The sequence below is a fragment of the Macaca thibetana genome, chromosome 1, assembly GCF_024542745.1.
Source record: "Macaca thibetana thibetana isolate TM-01 chromosome 1, ASM2454274v1, whole genome shotgun sequence".
NCBI lineage: Eukaryota > Metazoa > Chordata > Mammalia > Primates > Cercopithecidae > Macaca > Macaca thibetana.
Genome location: NC_065578.1, coordinates 107084545 through 107104465, shown reverse-complemented (window position 1 = coordinate 107104465; position 19921 = coordinate 107084545). Strand labels below are relative to the sequence as shown.

The 19921-nt window shown below is 38.0% G+C and overlaps 1 protein-coding gene and 1 long non-coding RNA gene across 5 annotated transcripts in view; one reads left to right on the top strand and one right to left on the bottom strand.

The window, feature by feature from the left end:
* VAV3 (vav guanine nucleotide exchange factor 3) overlaps positions 1-19921 on the top strand; it is a 397627-nt gene that overhangs the window by 91046 nt on the left and 286660 nt on the right. The gene's annotated exons all lie outside the window — the stretch shown is intronic.
* Positions 1131-19472, bottom strand: LOC126947822 (uncharacterized). Its single transcript, XR_007723210.1, has 3 exons — positions 19423-19472; positions 2500-2572; positions 1131-1215 (listed from the first exon to the last, which is right to left on the bottom strand). It is a non-coding gene; the product is annotated as an uncharacterized LOC126947822 (long non-coding RNA).

Genomic DNA, 19921 nt, shown 5'->3' with positions numbered 1-19921 from the left:
ACTGGAATGAGATTGCATGCTAGATTGATTAGAAAATGGAAGCTTTGTAGGAGAGTTGATAATACAAAAAATTGAATGTGAAAGCACAAACTGTATGCTTCTCAAGGATAAATGTATTTTTGACTGCTTAAAATATTTTAGCAGTGGTAGATCTGAAACAGAATTAAACATGAGATTGTGGTTTAGAACTTGAACCTATATTATAGTCACTTACATTTTGCTACTGCCAAGATTGGAGTAGCTATCTCTTTAGAACTGTATGATCTAAAGAAAACACTGAAAGTTAAAGAATTTGTGATATCACTTCATAATTTACCGACACTGATAATATTAAGCATTATATACTCTAAGTAAAAACTGCCAATACCAACACTATTTAACACTTAAAATATGCAGTTTCACTCTTCATGTATAATTTTTAAAATTGTGACATCATTAGGAGGTAGGTATTACATTTTGTTTTCATTATACAGATGAGAAAATCTGCATCCCAAATCACATATCTATTGGGGATTGAAGCAGCAGTTTGAACTCAAGTCTAGCTGATTCTCTACTACTACTGTACCATAGTGCAAACATTCACATAGCACATAACATGTGCTTTGCGTATATTGAGGGAATCAGCACGTCAATCCCAACATGTGGGTACTATTATTTTTCCCATTTATAGGTCCTAGCTTGTGGGTAACGGAACTGAAATAATTCTTGTAGTTTTAAATTTTGAAGTTGAAAAAATGTGAATAGAGTGTTAATTCAGCAGAAAAATGATTTCTGATGTCGTGAATATATACATTTTAACAGGATATGGATAGGTTATTTTCCTCCATTCATTAGGATTTAATTAAATTTTCTGTTAACTTAAAATGAAAAACATCTATGTGTGCTCTTCTGTCTGCCTCAATTCCTACATTAGTAAATCTGGAATTCATGTGTATTTGGCACCTTTTTGCCAAAGAATGTATTAATTTTGATAGCAGCACTTAGTGTTTTTATAGCATTTGAAGTTTTCAGAGTGCTTAATATTACTGACTTCATTTGATTCTCATAATCTTGTGAAGACATTCTTCAGATGAGGAAGCTAAGACATGAGGAAGTGCTTAGATAGTAATTCAAGGGTCTCCTTGCTTGGGAAGAGGAACAAGATCTGGAGCTCAGGCCTCTGGCTTCTCAGTCCTGTTTTTCTTGTCCACTGTCTGTGTTTTGGGTCTCACTGCTCTGTGGATGGTCAGGGAAAAGGATGAACTTATAGAAGAAAATTAAAGGAATTTATAAAATTAAAAAACACAGGTGATGTGTTACTTGGCATCTAATTATACTTTAGAAAGAAAGGAAAGATTTAGGATACTGCATGAGTCTGCAGCCCGGTGGTGGTTAAAGTTGTTAACTCTAAAGAGGCATGTGATTCACCGATTCTCATCTATACACATGCAATCAATTCTTAGCTACATTCTCCTCCCCCTTTTCTCATTGTGGTGTTTTCTGCTCACTAATCTTTGTCCAAGCTCTCCCTCTGTTTGGGGTTTAGGAAATTTGTTTTGAATCTTAGGCTTGATATGGATGTGTTTTCTTTTGGAAAATCCTGGAAACAGTGTTAACACAAATAATAATTTGTATTTTGTGAGATGGTGAAGAGCATCCATTTGGGCTCCTCTGGAAGAGCTTATGATAAATCTGCCTTTCAGTGCTACCTTTAATTCTTAGCATTGAGCTATTTCCTCAGTAGTAATTCACTTCCAACTCCACCAACATCAACAAAAGTTAGAATAGTTTGAAATGCTTTCTACACTTTTTTTTTTTTTTAATCATACAGGAAAGAGGAGTGAGTTTAGTAACTTGAACTCATTGAAGAGTCAGCAGAGGCCGTGAAGTTAAATACGACTGTCACTCTTCAGGGTTGTTAAATACTGAAAAAAGTTCCTGAAAGAGGGAGACTTCTTGTCTAAGACTGCTGAGGCCTAGTCGGGGCAGAGCGGGGAATGGGGGATGGGGGGTGTTGAGGGTTTATGTTTTGAAAAACCATTTACTGTCTTACTTTTGAAAAAAGATGAATCTCTTTCTGGCTTTAACAAAAATAAGGAAAATCTTGTTAGTTACCTTATTTGCTTAAGAAATGTAATTAAAATGTTTTTCCTGGAATAATATTAGAAATACGCTGTATTATTTTTTTTGACGTTGTGACAGTATCTGTAACTTTGTTCATTTCCATACGGTATATAAATAATTTCCCATAACTGTTTCAATCATCATTTTATGATTAACTCACTTTTTGGAAATGTTTCCTACTGAGCCGTCTGTTGGCACATTTACCGTGCAGAAGCACATGGGATTTTTTTCTTTAATGAGACAATTTCTAGAGGGTAATAGAAGTCAGGCTGACACTGTCCAGATGAGTGACTAAAGTCAGCTCCTTACCCTGCCTCTGGGTGAGTGTAAAGGGCCTGCTTCCCGTGACACACAGTGTAAAGTGATATGTTTTCTTAAATCAAAGAGTATCCACACCTGGCCAGTGGTAGGTCCAGTTGATTTGAATTGCAATAGGATAGTTTCATCATGTTCAGGTTCAGCACAGGCACTGTCAAAAGGAATTCAGAGCATCAGCTTAGGGGTGAGTCAGGGATATAGGTAAGAAAATTATTGTGAGAGAGAGAGAGAAAGAGTTGTATTTTAGTTAAGAATTGAACTAAAGAGCTTCTTCACAGCAAAATGAATAGTCAGCAGAGTAAACAGACAACCCACAGAGTAGGAGAAATTCTTCACAATTCATACATCAAACAAAGGACTAATATCAAAAATCTATAAGGAACTCAAACAAATTAGCAAGAAAAATAAAACAAACAATCCCATCAAAAAGTGGACTAAGAACGTGAATACACAATTCTCAAAAGAAGACATACAAATGGCCAACGAACATAGGAAAAAATGTTCAGTATCACTAATGGTCAGAGAAATACAAATCCAAACCACAACGGGATACCACCTTACTCCTGCAAGAATGGCCATAATTGAGAAATCAAAAAATAATAGATGCTGACATGGATGTGGTAATCAGGGAACACTTCTACACTGCTGGTGGGAATGTAAAGTAGTACAACCACTATGGAAAACAGTGTGGAGATTCCTTAAACAACTGAAAGTAGAACTACCATTTGATCCAGCAGTCCCACTACTGGGTATCTACCCAGAGGAAAATAAGTTATTGTACGAAAAAGATACTTGCGTACCCATGTTTATAGCAGCACAATTCACAATGGCAAAAATGTGGAATCAGCCCAAATGCCCATCTATCAGTGTGGATAAAGAAATTGTATGTATGATGGAATACTACTCAGCCATACAAAGGAATGAATTAATGGCATTTGCAGCAACCTGGATGGAACTGGAGACTACTATTCTAAGTGAAGTAACTCAGGAATGGAAAACCAAACATTGTATGTTCTCACTCATATGTGGGAGCTAAGCTATGAGGATGCAAAGATGTAAGAATGATACAGTGGCCTTGGGGGCTCAGGGGAAAGTGTGAAAAGGAGGTGAAGGATAAAAGACTACAAACTGGGTTCAGTGTATACTGCTTGGGTGATGGGTGCACCAAAATCTCACAAATCACCACTAAAGAACTTACTTATGTAACCAGATACCACCTGTTCCCCCAAAACCTGTGGAAATAAAAAATTAAAAAACAAAACAATACATGGTTTCTGAGTTGGATCTTGGTTTGGAATCCAGTTAGCTCCCTGTTAGTAGATAGTCTTGGGCAAGTAACTTAGCTTCTTTGAGCTTCAGTTTCCTCATCCGTGTATTGAGTTTAGGTGGGTATTAAATGAAATCATGTATGTCAGGTGCTTAACAGAGTGTCAAGGTCCAAGGTAAGTACTCTTGTTGTTACTGTTATTACCACTGTTATTATTTTTAATGGTTGTGGGATTCGTTGGTAAACATAGGTGTCGAATTTTGAATTAAGTGCAAGAGATCTAATGATATTAGAAGGGTGAGATAAGAAATAAAATTTATTCTTTCTAATGCTGTATAGCACTATTCTAGTTTATTTTGCACAATCATCTTTTCTCTTTCCTTCTGTGGCCTTGGATCTTCTTTGAGAAACCGCACTTTCCTCCTTCTCAATTGTAGAGTTTGGATGGTTTAATCAATTATATCCCATGCCTTTGACCACATAGTGATGGTTCAGGAATGGGGTGAGTCACTCAGTTGCGACCAATAAGACATTTGCAAGGGTAGTTTTATTTTTCTCTAGTCTGAGGCTTCGAGGAGCTGTAGCCATCCGGGTACCATATGGAGTTTCAAAATGGACCCAGTTCAGAGGAAATAGGGTTGAAGATGAACCTAGTGACACCATGTGAAGTGGGAATCAATGCTGTGCCCAAAGCTGAATATATATCTATAGGTTTTTCCATGAACCAATACATTCCTCCTTTCCTCATTTTTGAGCCAGTTTTCACTGGTTCTCTCAACCAAGACTGAGAGAAATCTAAATGATTCACTGTGTTTCACCAGTTAAATGATTTCAGGTTTGTAGATATGTTAACTTTTATTACCCAAGTTCCAGGTAATTTGGAGACCATTTGTTAAGCCTCTACATCTTCTATCTTATACTCAGTAAAGACAAAGTCTCAATAAAGACAAAGTCCCAGAACCTATTTTGCAGCATGTAAATAAGAAGTACAGTCCCAGTTTCATAGTAAATGCTTTCTTTTCCTTACCGTTGATTCCAGAAATATCATAGATCTTGAGGTTGAGAAGGTCACCGCAGGCATCCTGACAAGCTATTTGAGAGCCTGCAGTGGTTTACTACTACCTGTCTAATCTTTGTGAAATCTGCCTGGCTTTCCCTGTCACAAGAAAACCCTCCCAAGCAAAGGCTCCTGAGCCTTTCTTGGCTACAGGTGGCCCCAGGGACCTCACCTTGGCATGGCTTGAAAGATCCTTATTATCTAGTACACACACATTAATCAACACCTGGAAACATTTTTTCATATATACATATGTAAGCAGGAAGAATTATTTTAGTGTGTAAATCTTTCTAGGTACTTGTTTGACATAAAACACGTTTGACATTTCTCTCTTGAAGTATTTCCCACTCAAATTATCCAGAAATCTCTGGGCTTTCTATAGTCCATGGGGCTTAAATCAGCCTTGCCTTAAAGCCCCACGGAAGCTTGATCTCTCTGTCTGCTAGTGTGGTGCTACTGCACAAGACTGGTTCTGTGGGACAGCTTTAGTTCTCTGATGCTAGCAGTGCCCTTGTATTTTCATCCCTTCTCAACCCCATACTACCCACACAACTTTCCTTCATCCCTATAGCATTTTCGCTTTTGCATTGAGCCTGGCCAGGCCATATCTCCCTAGCTCTGTGATGAATTCTATTCAGGGACTCCTTGTATTCTGTCAGCGAGGTTGGGTCACGTCCTCCTCATTCAGCCCTTACAGGGTACCAACTTCCAGTCTCAGAGTGGCATTTGGGATCCCCAGTATTTTTCCTCCCTCAAGGGTCTGGAATTTTCCCACAAATGAGCCAACTTTCAGCCTAGAGCTGGCTCAGCTTGGCAAGGAGTACTGTCAGGAGTCAACCTCCACTCACCAAGGCCTCCTTTGCTTTGTCCCCTTGAGCAGTAGGAGGCTTGCCTGTATTTACATAACTAAGGGGGAGCTCTGCAGTGATTCCTCCCTGAACAAAGATAGCTTGTTCCAAGGCTATCTTTTTTTAGGCAGAGGAGGAGGGAACAACTTTCTAGCCTTCCCTAATATATGTGTCTGGCTGGCTGTTAACACAATTCCCGGATCATTAGCACTATTCCCCTCCTTTGTTTTTGGATCGAGTTGACCTTTTTAGCAACCTTCTCATCTTTTTCCCTTTTGTAGGGGTATTTAATACTTGGCAGATTTTTCCATTCTTACCTCCTCTTACAGAACCTTAGTACCCGAGCCATGCAAAGACATTTTTTATACCTTAGTGATTATTCAAGTTCATTTTTTAGTCTGCTCCTAATTATTTTTGAGTCAGTTCAATAAACTCTTTACTCTTCTCTAAACTAAAGACTGTTGAAAACTTCTAGAATAATATTTCCCAGATAACTTTGCAAAGAATCCTATTGTCCTAAGAAATGGTAATAGGAAGACTGGAGAAAAATATTCTTGTTCCAGTGAGTTCGGTAAACACTGCATATTGTATTTATGAGATAAAGCATAGTAAAGGAACTGAAAAGTCCTGCAGTGAGAAAAACAAACTTTTGTTTACTCCAGAATTTCTCATATTTGCACATGATATTAGGTATTTAGGTGTCATGCTATTCAGGTATCACATGATTGCTTCAAACTTATTATGTAGAAAACTGAAGTACTTTTTTTTTTTTTCCTTTGGAGACTTATTTCTATTTTGGTAATGTTCCTTGTTTTGTTCACCCTGCCAGGAACTAAATGGTTACAAATGCCTTTTTTTTTTGGGATGGAAGTCTTGCTCTGTTGCCCAGGCTCGAGTACAGTGGCACAATCTTGGCTCATTGCAGCCTCAGCCTCCCAGGTTCAAGCGATTCTCCTGCCTCAGCTTTCCGAGTAGCTGGGGCTACAGGTGTGCACCGTCAAGCCTGGGTAATTTTTTGTATTTTTAGTAGAGGCGGGGTTTTGCCATGTTGGCCAGGCTAGTCTTGAACTCCTGACCTCAGGTGATCCACCCGCCTCTGCCTCCCAAAGTGCTGGATTATAGGCGTGAGCCACCACACCCAGCCTAAATGCCTTTTCTTTAACCCTCCTTGCTTTTGCCTTTAGTTGAGGTACTTATCACTGGGATTATTGAAATGGTCTTCTAGGTGTCTTCTTGCCATCAGTTTTGAATAGTTTCAAGCTAATTTTCAAGATAATCTTCCAAAAATGTAGATCTGATCATTTTACTCGTGGGTTTGTCACCAGGGGAAGGTATCTGAGTTACCAGTGGTGAATCTGTACAGGTCAACAGGAATCTCAGTTCTTGCCTCCTCAGAAGAAATAATTCGACTGAGGGGCATAAGGCAGAAAAAGAGACCGAGGCAAGTTTCAGAGCAGGAGTGGAAGTTTATTTTAAAAGGCTTTAGAACAGGAAAGAAAGAAAAGTATGCTTGGAAGAGACCCAAGCAGACACCGAGGTCAAGTGTGGTGTTTAACCTTGATCCTAGGACTTTAGAAGCTGGCCCCTTTCCCATAATTCTTCCTTTAGGGTGGGTTGCCTGCGAGCCCAGTGCCCTCCTTATCCTTGGGAAGTGAGCACACACACTGTGTTTAGGATGTTGTATGCATGCCCATCTGAGACGTTTTTCCCTTTTCTGGTGGAGTGCCCCTGGAAACTCATACTCTGCCATCTTGTCTCTTACTGCACACGCCCAGGAAATTGCTTCTCTCTGGTGCCTGCATTCAGTTAACACTTTAGTGCAACAGGTGTGGACCATCAGGAAGTGGCTTCCCCCACCACTCCCCCCCAGCATCAGCTGCCACATTATCACTTTTAGAGAGGCAGTGTGATAATTGCCAAACCTTCACCTGACAGTCCTAGTGGCTGGGAGAACCCTTTCCTGCCCACTCTTGCCTGTCTAACTACCTGTAACGGGTTTAAAACTTGATAGTGGATCCCTGTTTTTAATAAGAGAATAACATCTAAACTCTTTTACAAGCCACACAAGATTCTTCAAGATCAGGCTTCTGCCTACCTTTCTAACATTATTTCTCACTTTCCTACTCCCATAAACTTGCTTGCTTAAGTCCTTCCAAATTACTAAATCATCATGACTCACCAGATTAATATTTATTAATATTGTTTCCTTTGCCTGGAATGCCCTTTCTTTTCATTCCCTTTAGTCTCTTGTCGGCAGTGACTCAATTCAAGATCATGTACACTCATTACACTCATACACACACTGACACACTGCTTAAAATCTGAGAATATGTGCTTTATCCAGAGCTCTGGACTTAGTTGGTTCTTGGATATATTGAGTCTTCTGAGCCTGGCTTTGCTACTTGTCTCTGCTCATTCCCTCAGTTTCAACTGGGACCTTCCCCCTACTTCTCTGCCCCACAGAAATTGGACCTTGACACATCACATTGGCTCTTTTCCTCAGCTCCTCCTGAGACTTTGAGATCAAGTAAAACTGACTTTCACCCTAACCTGCCCCCAGCCACCTGTGTACAGGAAAGTTGCTTAGCCTCTCAGAGCCTTCACATTTTGATCTGTAAAATGGCCCTGATGAGGATCCCTGCTTCATGGAATTGTAGTGAAGACTGTGAATTGAATTCTGTGGGAAAAGCAACCAATGCAGTGTGGGGTAGGGGATAAGGCTCAGTCAGAGGTAACTCCTGAGTAATTCACCTGTCACTTCCTCATTGGATTCCTCATACAAGTATTTGTATGCCACGTGCTGCTTAATCAGGGTGGAGGAGCAGGTAGTCAAGACCCCCTGCTCTCAAGGCACTGTCACTGTCCATCACTGTCCAAGTTAAGGAAACAAATTGGTAAAACATAAACAAACAAGATAATTACAACCAGTGATAGGTGCCACTGAGGAAAGAAACAGAGTACAATGATGAGCAGCTGGAAGAAGCCACTTTAGACAGACTAGAAAGGAAAACCATTTGAAATACTGACAGCCCAGGGGGAAGAGGATGCTAGTACTACCACGCATTTACTTCTTATTTTTTGAGACAGGGTTTCACCCTCCATGCCTAGGCTGGAGTGCAGTGATGCAATCTTGGCTTACTGCACCCTCCACCTCTCTGACTGAAGCGATCCTTCCACCTCAGCCTCCCGAGTAGCTGGGACTACAGATGCATGCCACCACAGCCGGCTATTTTTTACATTTTTTGTAGAGACAGGATTTCACCATGTTGCCTAGACTGGCCTCCAACTCTTGAGCTCAAGTGATCCACCCACCTCAGCCTCCCAAAGTGCTTGGATTATAGGCATGAGCCACCATGACTGGCCCTTGCCCTCTTATTTAAATTAAGTTTTCAATAAGTTATAAAGCACATTTAAGTAGATTCTGTCCTACCTCTTCCAGTAGATCCCCTTGGGCTAGTCCTTTAACTTGGCCTCAGTTTGTTCAACTCTGATATTCTTCTGATTCTAAAATGCCACTTATTGGTAGATGTAATACGTATACATTGCATTTAAGTAATGTTTTGCTTTGATGATTGTTAGTTGTGTAATCCTCTCTGAAAACATCAAGGCTTAGGCTCTCATACATTTTAGGTTGTTTATATATAGGCTCTTTTGCAGGGGCTTTTAAACCTGGGTATGCTTCATTTTTGGTAATATTGACATTCCCTTAAAATTGTAAACTTTTAGAGAGAGAAAAAACTTGACTGTACATGTACTTCTGGAGAGAAAAAGGCATCATAAAGAGCTAAAAGCGTGATAAAGATATCACCTAGATTTTACGTCTGCATTTGGCATAGCTACTGAGTGTATTTCCAAAACTGGAAATCTAGTTTGAGAACTGAAATCGAACTTCTCTTTGCTGTTTCAAGGATTCCTTAATATACGTATCTATATACGTAAGTAGAGGGAAAGTTATTTAGGAAGATGCTGAAGTAATCCACGTGGAATTTTGGGGTTCCGCTGATAGTCCTCATAGCTTGAGCATCAGATGCAGCAGGGGCAAGCTGGATCTTGAGGTCCAACAGAGATTGGGGCCGGAGTATGAGGGCCCTTGAGGTCTTGCAGGGTCTGCACTGATTTTGACAAAGGGCCAGTGAGTACTTTTTAACAGATAGACAGGAGATGACCTGCTGAGTGCTTGCTTGAGCTAAGCATTCTGTCAGTGGGGGAGGCTATAGTGGACAATTGTAATGCCAGTGGTAGGAGGAGCAGGCTTGAGACTGAGGCCGTCTGGTTAAAAACTGATGCAGACCTTTACTAGAGCAACTATAAAAGAGGCCTAGAGTTTGAGAGATTTGGGATGTTTAAGAATTGAAGTGAGTGGTGAGAGGATGAGAAGAGAGAACGGTGAGGCCGGGAAACCTGGCGGGGGAGCAGGGAAAGTAGGGTTTATTGCAAGGGAAATAACGGAGCAAGAGCAAGAGTAACTTACAGTGTATTTCAAGTTAATGTAGGAGAATTCTAGTGGCATTTACTCTCAATTTCTGTAAATATATTTTACAACCAAGTAGGTATGTTTCATTTTTCTATGATTTTTGCTGTATCGTGCCATCCTAAAGTTTCCCTTTGTTCCTTCTTTTGATGTTCAGTTGGTTGCTTGGTTGGGTTTTTTTGGTACTTACTGATTATCTAGTGGAAGCTTGGTCCCTGGTAGAACACTTAGAAATTGTGGGTTTATAGTTTCTATTAAAAATGGAAAATATTTTCTTTCTGTGTAATAGGAAACCTTCTAGGAATATTTGTCTGTATTTCCAAGGCTATGGTACATATATGCTCACTAATGCACATATTCTAATTCCTAGCCTTAGTTGTTGGGCCATATCCTATCTGAGCTGTGTTCAGAGATCCTTGACCTTGTCACTTTGGCTTAAGGGTAAGATGTAGTTTATCCAAGTTATGTATGGAGGTCATTGCGTCTTCATTTGCTTACAATAAATTGTTATTGTAAATATGATGGATGAGAAATCTGTAAGGAGAACTGGTTAATTCCAGTGCATGAAATATTAATAGCCAATTTACTTTTCTATACAAACAGCAGCGAGGCAGAACTCTTGGCCTTTGACTGTTGTGCTTGTGTATTTCCTATCAACAAGATCTCCTAGAAAAGGAGGATGGCACTTTCCATGTTTATTTTCTGTGTCTTCTTTTTTTTAATGGCTTATGCACATCTGTAGGAATAAAGGAGGCTGGTGTTTGCTTCCCATGCTTAGTGAGACGGGTAGTGTGGGGGTGGAACTGGATGAATGCTCTCATTTGCACAGGATTAGGCAGAGGAAGTGTGCACCAGTAGTGGTATGAGCACCAAACAACTACAGGGAACAATGCTTGGCAGTCACTGCAGCTGTGTGGAGTCTGGCTGCGCAGGCTTCCTCTGGATAGAGTTTAGTTTCTGAGTCACTTGTTTTCCACCTAAAGCACCTGTGTCTTTGGAGAACTGCATTGAAGAAATATTAGCCCATTACGGCCCTTTCTCTGATTTGCCTCAATGCCAATTATAATGCTCTTTGGACATGAAAAGTTGTGCTAAATCAATATAGTGTCTGAGGACCAGTGGTGTCAGGACAGGCCAGTGCGTAGAGCGGTCAAAAATCATTAGGTTAGAATAAGTGAATGGTTTTTACATCTTTCAGAACACTCCCCACTGAAGTGTGTATGCATGTGTACACAGAATTAATTTTACACAGCAATGTGCTTGGTGACCTTAGGTGTAGGGTTTACCTTGCTATTCTCATTCTTTGTTTCTGTGTAGAGGAAATGAAGGATGCTGCTTGCTGCTTCTGAGTAAGCAGGTGCCTTATAGATTGTGTGCTGAATCATTTGCACTCTTTGAGTTGTCTTTTAAAGTAGCTGCATATTTATAATTCATCTTAGACAAGATGATCAAACTAGAATGGTTGTATTAGGATATGGGCAGACACTGGACACTATTTTTATTGGTCAGTCTAGGTCAAATTTTAATGATGATTGATAGCATTGGATATGGATTGGGTAGAGTAATAAAAACATACATAGAGGGCTATAGGTTCATGTTAGAATTAGCTATGCATCTGTTCCTTGTATCTATAAAATTTAACAAGGATTCTTTACCAAAATCACTGCTGATTTTTCCTAATACCCTTAGGCTTTTGGGAAGAAGCAGCAGAAAAATTAGAATTTATTGGCTGCTAGATGATAAAGTACAGTTTCCTGGGGAGACAGCAATTTAAAATTTTAGCAAAGTTACTATGAAGTATAATGATGAAAGGGAGATGACATTAATTAGCATTGGCTTTTACAAAAAATTGTTGAAGTATTTTTAGCTTTGTTTACTTGGATTTTGTTCAGTAGACTGCCCCCAAGATTTTCCAAATAAATAGATGTGTAGAAAGATAAATAAGCAATCAAATGCATATATCCCTTTTTTTCTATACCATTTTGGACTCACGGTTGGAATCCCTTCTGTAGTATTTGAACAATTCCTAGAGTTATAACAGAAATTTCTTAAGTAGCAACAGTTCCAATTATGGATCCAATTATGGTAATGAATTGTCTAGAAATTCATCACTAATAATAAAGCATAATCTATCTTTCTAAATTTTCTAACATTGGTTTTAGAGCAGCACAGAATTTCTACACCTTCTGTAGGACAATCGTTCAAATATTTGAAGATTGTTATCATGTTTCTGTAAGTCTTTTCTTCTTTGTTGCCTTCTTTTCTTTTGTAAAAGATAGAGTCTCACTGTGTTGCCCAGGCTGGACTCAAAGTCCTGGGCACAAGCAGTCCTTGTGCCTCAGCCTCCCGAGTAGCCGAGACTGCAAGTGCACGCCACCGTGCTCGGCTTCTCTTCTTAAAATGAAATAAACATAGTCTCCTCAGTTCTTTCTTTTTTGATTATAACTTTGTCTTCTGTGGGTCATTTGAGATGTCTGATTATGATAACACATATGAAACAGTACAGTTAAAGGTCGAGAAATTTAAAATTGAAGGAGAATAGAAGCCATTTAAAGAAAGGAACACTGTCATCATACCAAGTAGTCTGAGGATTGCAGTGATCTCTCAGCAGCCTTGAGTCAAGTAAAAAAGAAATCCACCAGGTTAATCCAGAAATGAGTTCATGAACTAGCTTAAAGCCTTTGTTCCCAGTGGTAATTTGGAAAATGCTAAATTAAAAGCCTAAGAACTTAAATTATCATAGATACCTAAACATATAAAACCTAGAAAACTACCACAATCACCACTCATACACCTACTATTGAAAAATTATTTCTGTCTCTACAAAAAAATACAAAAATTAGCCAGGTGTGGTGCCATGCACGTGTAGTCCCAGGTACTTGGAAGGCTGAGGTAGGAGGATGGCTTGAGTCAAGAATGTGGAGGCTGCATTGAGCCAGGATCATGCCACTGCATTCTAGCCTGGGTGATAGAGTGAGACCCCATGTCAAAACCAAAAACTAACATGTGACCATGTTTGATTCATCTACTATCTATTATAAATACATATATACCACCATTTTTGCTGAACAATTTAAAAGTAAATATAGGTAGGCATCATGACTTTTGTCTCCTAAATACTTCAAACAATGCAGCTCTCAAAATAAGCATATTTTTCTCTATAACCATAATATCTTTATCACATATAACAAAGTGAATAATACTTCCCTGATACTATTTAATATCCAGATATTTAAAATACCAAATTTTACTAGTTTTCCCCATAATGGATTTTATAGCTAGTTTCTTTGAATTTGACATGATTGAATAAAGGTTCAGACATTACTTTTGGTTGCCATGTCTTCGTGAGTCTAAGAAAAATGTTTTCTTTAGCAGTTTTATACATATCTTGATTTGAATTTAATTTTCTGATGATCTACCAAAGGCGATGATCATTTTTGATGTATTTATATTGGATTTATACTGCTCCTCTTTGGGTTTGAATAAAGCTTTAGTTTTCTATAATTTAGGGGATTTTTAAAAGCCTTGGCTTGCATTCACTGTAAAAGGGACTCAGTAAATATTTTTAAGATTTAAATAAGTCCTATAATGTTAAACAGTTTACAAGTATTTTAGGACTATTACCAGCTAAGCACTAAATCAATTATCTAGAATTATTCCATGTTTTCATACAGAGTTTAAATCCAAGGAATGTACTCTTTTAGACAAATAGATCCTAAAGCATGGTTTTTAATAAAGAAATGTCTCAAGGGGCTAGGTGTGGTGACTCAACGTCTGTAATCTTAGCACTTTGGGAAACAGAGGGTGGAGAATCACTGGAGCCCCAGAAGTTTGAGACCAGCCTGAGTAACATAGTGAGGTTTCATCTCTACAAAGAATTAAAAAATGAACCGGACTTGGTGGTGTGCACCGGTAATCACAGCTATTCAGGAGGCTGAGGTGGGAGGAGGTCAAGGTTGCAGTGAGCTGTGATGGTGCCACTCTACTCCAGCCTGAGTGACAGAACAAGACTCTGTCTCCATAAAAGCAAACAAACAAACAAACAAAAAACACTCCTCAAGAGTCTTTGAGAGTTTTGGAGTCTTAGGTGATTGAACGCTAAGATTTTTATCTGGCTAAACAACCACAAAAAAGAGAAAACAAAAACACCCAAACCCCAAACAACAAATTATTTAGACAGTATTTAAGCCATTTTTACTTTGTCAAAAATGTTAGAGTTCTGATTTATCCCTGCCTAAAAGAACTGTATAGTTTCAAGAATGTTTAAAGAATGAGATGTCATATTCTTGCCCATGGGATTTCATTTCTGTGGAGCATTTACCCAAATATTATTTGCTGTGACTCACATTTCCAGGATACTCTCATCTAGAGCATCAGTCCCCAACCTTTTAGGTACCAGGGACTGGTTTCATGGAAGACAGTTTTTCCATGGACCGGATATTGAGGGAATGGTTTGGGGGTGAAACTGTTCCACCTCAGATCATCAGGCATTAGATTCTTACAAGGAGTGCACAACTTAGATCCCTTGCATACACAGTTCACAGTAGGTTTCGTGCTCCTATGAGAATCGAATGCCCTTGCCGATCTGACCGTAGGCAGAGCTCAGGCAGTAATGCTCACTCACCCACTGCTCACCTCCTGCTGTGTACCAGACTGTACTGGTCTGGGGGTTGGGGACCCCTGTTCTAGAAGTTTCACTGCTTTTTAAATTTTTCTTAGATGGTATCTGACTTAAATTTTTCTTAGAGTTTTGTTCTAAGAAATATAGTTAAAATTTCAAAAGCAATAGTTTTGAAGGATGGTTTAGAAGAGAAGAAACTGTTTTTAGAAAATCTTGTATTATTTTCAGTGCTGTCAATATGTTGATCTCAAAATGAAGATCACATTTTTAATCTTAGCCCGCTAATAGAAAAGCAATGGGAAGAAAGCAAGAGATTTTCTTGTAGTTGAGTGGATTTTCCTCCTTTAGTTTAAACTGTGGTGGTGTTATATCTTTAAGAGTGGTTAACTCACTTAAGAGTGACAAGAATTCCCTAAACTCAAAAAGTATAAAATGTATAGGTATATTCTTTATTACATTTATTATTGCCAGAGTTGTTGTAGTTTGTTCAGGATAACATTTTCTTTACCTGTGTTGTTGTTATATACTACTTGTTACATAAATAAAATCTGCCCCAAAGTTGGGTCTTGTAAATAATATAACATTTTTATCCTCTTTTTAATGAAAAATTTCCCATGTAGTCGGTATAGCTTTATTCCACATTTTTTCTCTCTCAAGCTCCAGCTGATCTAAAAGGAATCTAGGAAGCATTCTTCATTCACCCTTTAAGAGGCCCAGCAAAGTCTTTTGGTAAAGTTGACAATTCTTTTTCTGAGACAGGAATCAGGCACAGTCAGTCGATAACTTCCCCCCTTTCATTCTGCATTCATTCTGAATATTTTATGACAAAAGCTTTTAGTTTTGTTACAGAAAAAGATACAAAGCCCAGATTTTTCCAAAAGACCTTACCCACAAGAAGGTCTACGGTGGTAAAACAGAAGTTGAAAAATGTTGAAATTGAATTTTTTTCCTTATTTCATATTCTCCATTGTCCCTAAATCTGTACCACTCAGTGTCATGGAAAATGTTAGTACAGTCTAAAAAGTTATAACAAAATTCAAAATTTATATTTAACTTAGGATTTTTAATAAGGATAGTAAAACAATAGGGATGGTGTTACTATATTATTTACGTACTTTAGTACTCCTTTAGGGGATGATTGATTTATTTTTTGGCTAAAAGTAATATATTAGCAATGTAACAATACCAAGTAAATCTTTACTTTCACGGATAGCTTCTCTTTGATACATATGTTTATACCTCTGAATGTTTAACTTTTTGGATTTTGATATGAGTGAACACAGGCACATAGGATCATAAAATCTCAAGGCAGTCAAGGTTTCAGTAATGATTTCAGTTAATTAAGAAAATCAATTTAAGGAGAAAAAGAATGGTTCCATAGTTTATTCACTGTAAATCAAATTATTTTATCTACTTTGTACAGTTTTGGGGAGGATTAAAACAGACAATGCCATATGTAAGGTTTTCAGCATACTGCCTGCCATGAGTATGTGCTAGAAAAGTATCAGTTTATAAAATATGTGTTTAAACTGGATTTATGGAACAGAGTCAGTTCTTTGCATATTTCTACTTACATATTTTTCTTCTATCTTAAAATGAAACCTCTCTTCACTACAGTTGTATTGAATAAATTGCATCAAATTCAGATTAAAGATACTTAATCTTTCTGAGGAACTCAATAAGAGTTAAAGAGGGATGGAAATAAAGAAAAAACAAAATACATAAAATATTTACTACTGATTGCTCAGGAGTTATCAGTAGTCATGTAATAATTTATTACCCTTTTAAAATTAGATGATAAATAGGCTGTACTATATGAAATTGCTAATATTTGACAAAAATCGTAATTTTTTGTGGTTTTGAAAAATGACTTGCATATTTAACCCAATTCTTTGTCTCTGGCTTACTAAGAAGGCAAAGTATTTGTCCTAAAATGAGAAGATCTGTCAGTATGGATGGTGGAGTTGATGTTTCTGCCTGGCATTTTTTGTTCCTGTGTGTGTAAAACGATAGCCATATGAGTGTATATGGTAGAGCGTCAGATTTTCCTATAAACATTTTCCTTTAAGTTCCAAAGAGGAATTAGAAACAGAGTTGCGTGTAATAGGAAAGGTTCTTGGAATGAGTCAGGGGACCGGGGTTTGCATAATAACTGTACAGACTTTTTCAGCTCTGTCTCTGATTGCCTGACTTCTCATTTGTTTAATTATCTTTTGACAGGTCAACAAAAATTTAGTGTTGACTATTTGGAAGTCTGAATTATATCATTAATTGGACTTGCTTTCAGCAGATTATATGTGCGAACTAATATAATGTCTGTACTCATCTGCCTGACTCTTTGCAAAATTATATTTCTATAGTGGTAAATGATTGTCCTTAGTAATTACTGCTTAATATTGTTATGTCTGACTTACTGCATTTTAATTTTATCAAGAATTTTAATTTGTGGTAGCAAAGCTAGACAGATGTAAGTTTTTTTTTAGACATTTATTTAATTTCTGGAAAATAAAAAATATCTGAAGATAGGAATTGAGGATAAGAACTTGGGAAAACATTTTTTTGTTGTTGCTCCTTGTGTTCACAAATAGTAACATCTGGAGTAGCTCATATCTGGCATCCTTTTTAGTAACACATTTCATTTTGCAAAGATCAAACATTACTCATTACCTCAAAGGATGATGTTAAAACAAATAAACCCTGAAAATCAATGAAGAATATTCTACAGGTCTTTGAAATCTCATGCAAATATATCAAGATCATCTGCAAAGAAATTTATGGTTTTGCATTCCGTAGTAGTCTGTCACAGTCTTTGAGAAAGTCTAGGAAGAGCAAATCTAATGATGATTTATTCTTCTTTGAAGATAAACCTCATGAGTGCATGGGAAGGTAATGACATAAGTTTATAAACATTCCCTTTGCTTAATTCTGTTACCTTGATTGTTCATGGGGAGAACGTGAAGTTGACAGGTGTTCCTTTTTTAGCATTGTAAAAATCAGCTCAACTAATCTTGTTTAGGTTGTTGAATATTTTACTTAATACTCCTGTCACTTTAGCATGTATTTTTTTAGAAAGACAATTCTGAGGCTGTTGATTGACCTCCAGAATATGGGGAGAAATTTGTGGCCATTTTTATGATGGATGACAAGGTTTTATACATCTTTAGAATGGATGTCATTTTTTTGAAAAATGACTTGCATATTTACCTTCATTACTTTTTTGTTTTTTAGATACAGGATCTTACCATATGTATTGGTCGTGGTTCTCTAGAGGGACAGCACTAATAGGATATATATATCTCATATATATATCATATATGATATATCTCATATGAATTTATTTCATATTTGAAACAAATATATGAGATATATATGAGATATATCATGTATCAGAGATACATCAGATATATGTGTACCATTCATTGTCATGGAAAATGTTACTACAGTCTAAAAAGTTATAACAAAGTTCAAAATTTATATTTAACTTAGGATTTTTAATACAAATAGAATATATATCAATATATATCATATATATGATATATATGAGAGTTCATTAAGTAGTATTAGCTCACACCATCACAAGGTCCCACAGTAGGCTGTCTGCAAGCTAAGGAGCAGGGAAGCTAGTCTGAATCCCAAAGCTGAAAACCTTGGAGTCTGATGTTTGAGGGCAGGAAGCTTCCAACATGGGAGAAAGATATAGGCTGAGAGGCTAAGCCTTTTCATGTTTTTCCGCCTGCTTTATATCCTGCTCATGCTGGCAGCTGATTAGTTGGTGCCCACCCAGATTAAGGGTAGGTCTGCCTTTCCCAGCCCACTGACTCAAATGTTAATCTCCTTTGGCAACACCCTCACAGACATACCCGTGTTCAGAACTTTGCATCCTTCAATCCAATCACGTGGACACTCAGTATTAACCATCACACCATGTCATCCACAGTGGAGTGCAATGGTACAATCCTAACCCACTGTAACCTCAAACTCTTGGGCTCAAGCGACCCTCCTGCCTCAGCCTGCCAAGTTTTAGCTAGGACTGTAGGCACACACAATGCTACACCCAGCTAATTTTTAAAGTTTTTTGTAGAGATGAGGTCTCACCATGTAGCTCAGGTTGGTCTTGAACTCCTGTGCTCAAGTGATCTTCCAGCCTCCGTCTCCCAAATTGCTGGGATTACAAGTGTGAGCCACCATGCCTGGCCTTCCTTCATACTTAGAAATTACATGAATCATCATATTTTTATAGTAAAAACCAAAAATCTCATATTTGCTTTATTAGATAGGTTTCAGCCAATTTTCGAGAAGCTTATTAACAAGAGAATTAAACTTGAGAACAAATAAAGTGCTATCAATGAGTTATCATAACTTTGATAGGCAATTTAAATTAACTTTTATAACAGTAATACTGATTTTTTTATATTTCTGTCCTGGGGGAAAAGTACCATTTAAAATTTCCTTTTGATCAGTAAATCAGCATATTGGATAGCAATTTCAGCTATCTACTCATAAAAAATGTTATATCCTGGTTTGACTTTGGCTCAAAGCAGAAAATTGCTATGTAAAAATTTACAGAATAATGCAATACCCTCTACTCAATAGCTCCCAACTACTAAGAATATTATAAATGTAAGCAGTTTTCAGGAACATAGCAATGTGGGATATTTTCACTGGAATGACATAACCCATAATTAATCATATTTCTATGACTGCCATCAGTACCATCACCTTCCTTCAGTGTCTTACCTTGTATTTTGGAGTCCCAGATTTCATGTCAGCTTTCGAGTAGTCCTGCTGCTGGCCATAGGCTTTTCTCTCATGTTGCTTCTCACCCACTCCACCTGTGTCACAGTGTCATTTGTGAGCTTGCTTATGAGTGTGCATGGGGTGGTCTCCTACTCAGAACATGCCCGGCTGTGCTTCTGTTGCTTCCTAGCTGCCTCTGCAGCCTCTGTGAGGGAAGACTGTTGGGCACTACTATGGTAGTGAAGCCTTTGGACCTCCAGCGCCGCTCTGTCTTCTGGGTAGAAGTGGAAGGAGCCTGTGCTCTCAGCTCTCTCCGCACATTTTCCTTTCCCTGGACTCAGGAGGTGTTTTTCTAGAGTTAACACAAAGGGAGAGCTGTGAGACATCTTGCTGTATCTTGCCTCTTTTTCCCCTGGTTGCTTTATTAGGCTGAATTCTTTTTCATTAGGTTTTGTAGTCCCTCATACTGTTAGATTTATTGTGGGTCACCCTACCAGTC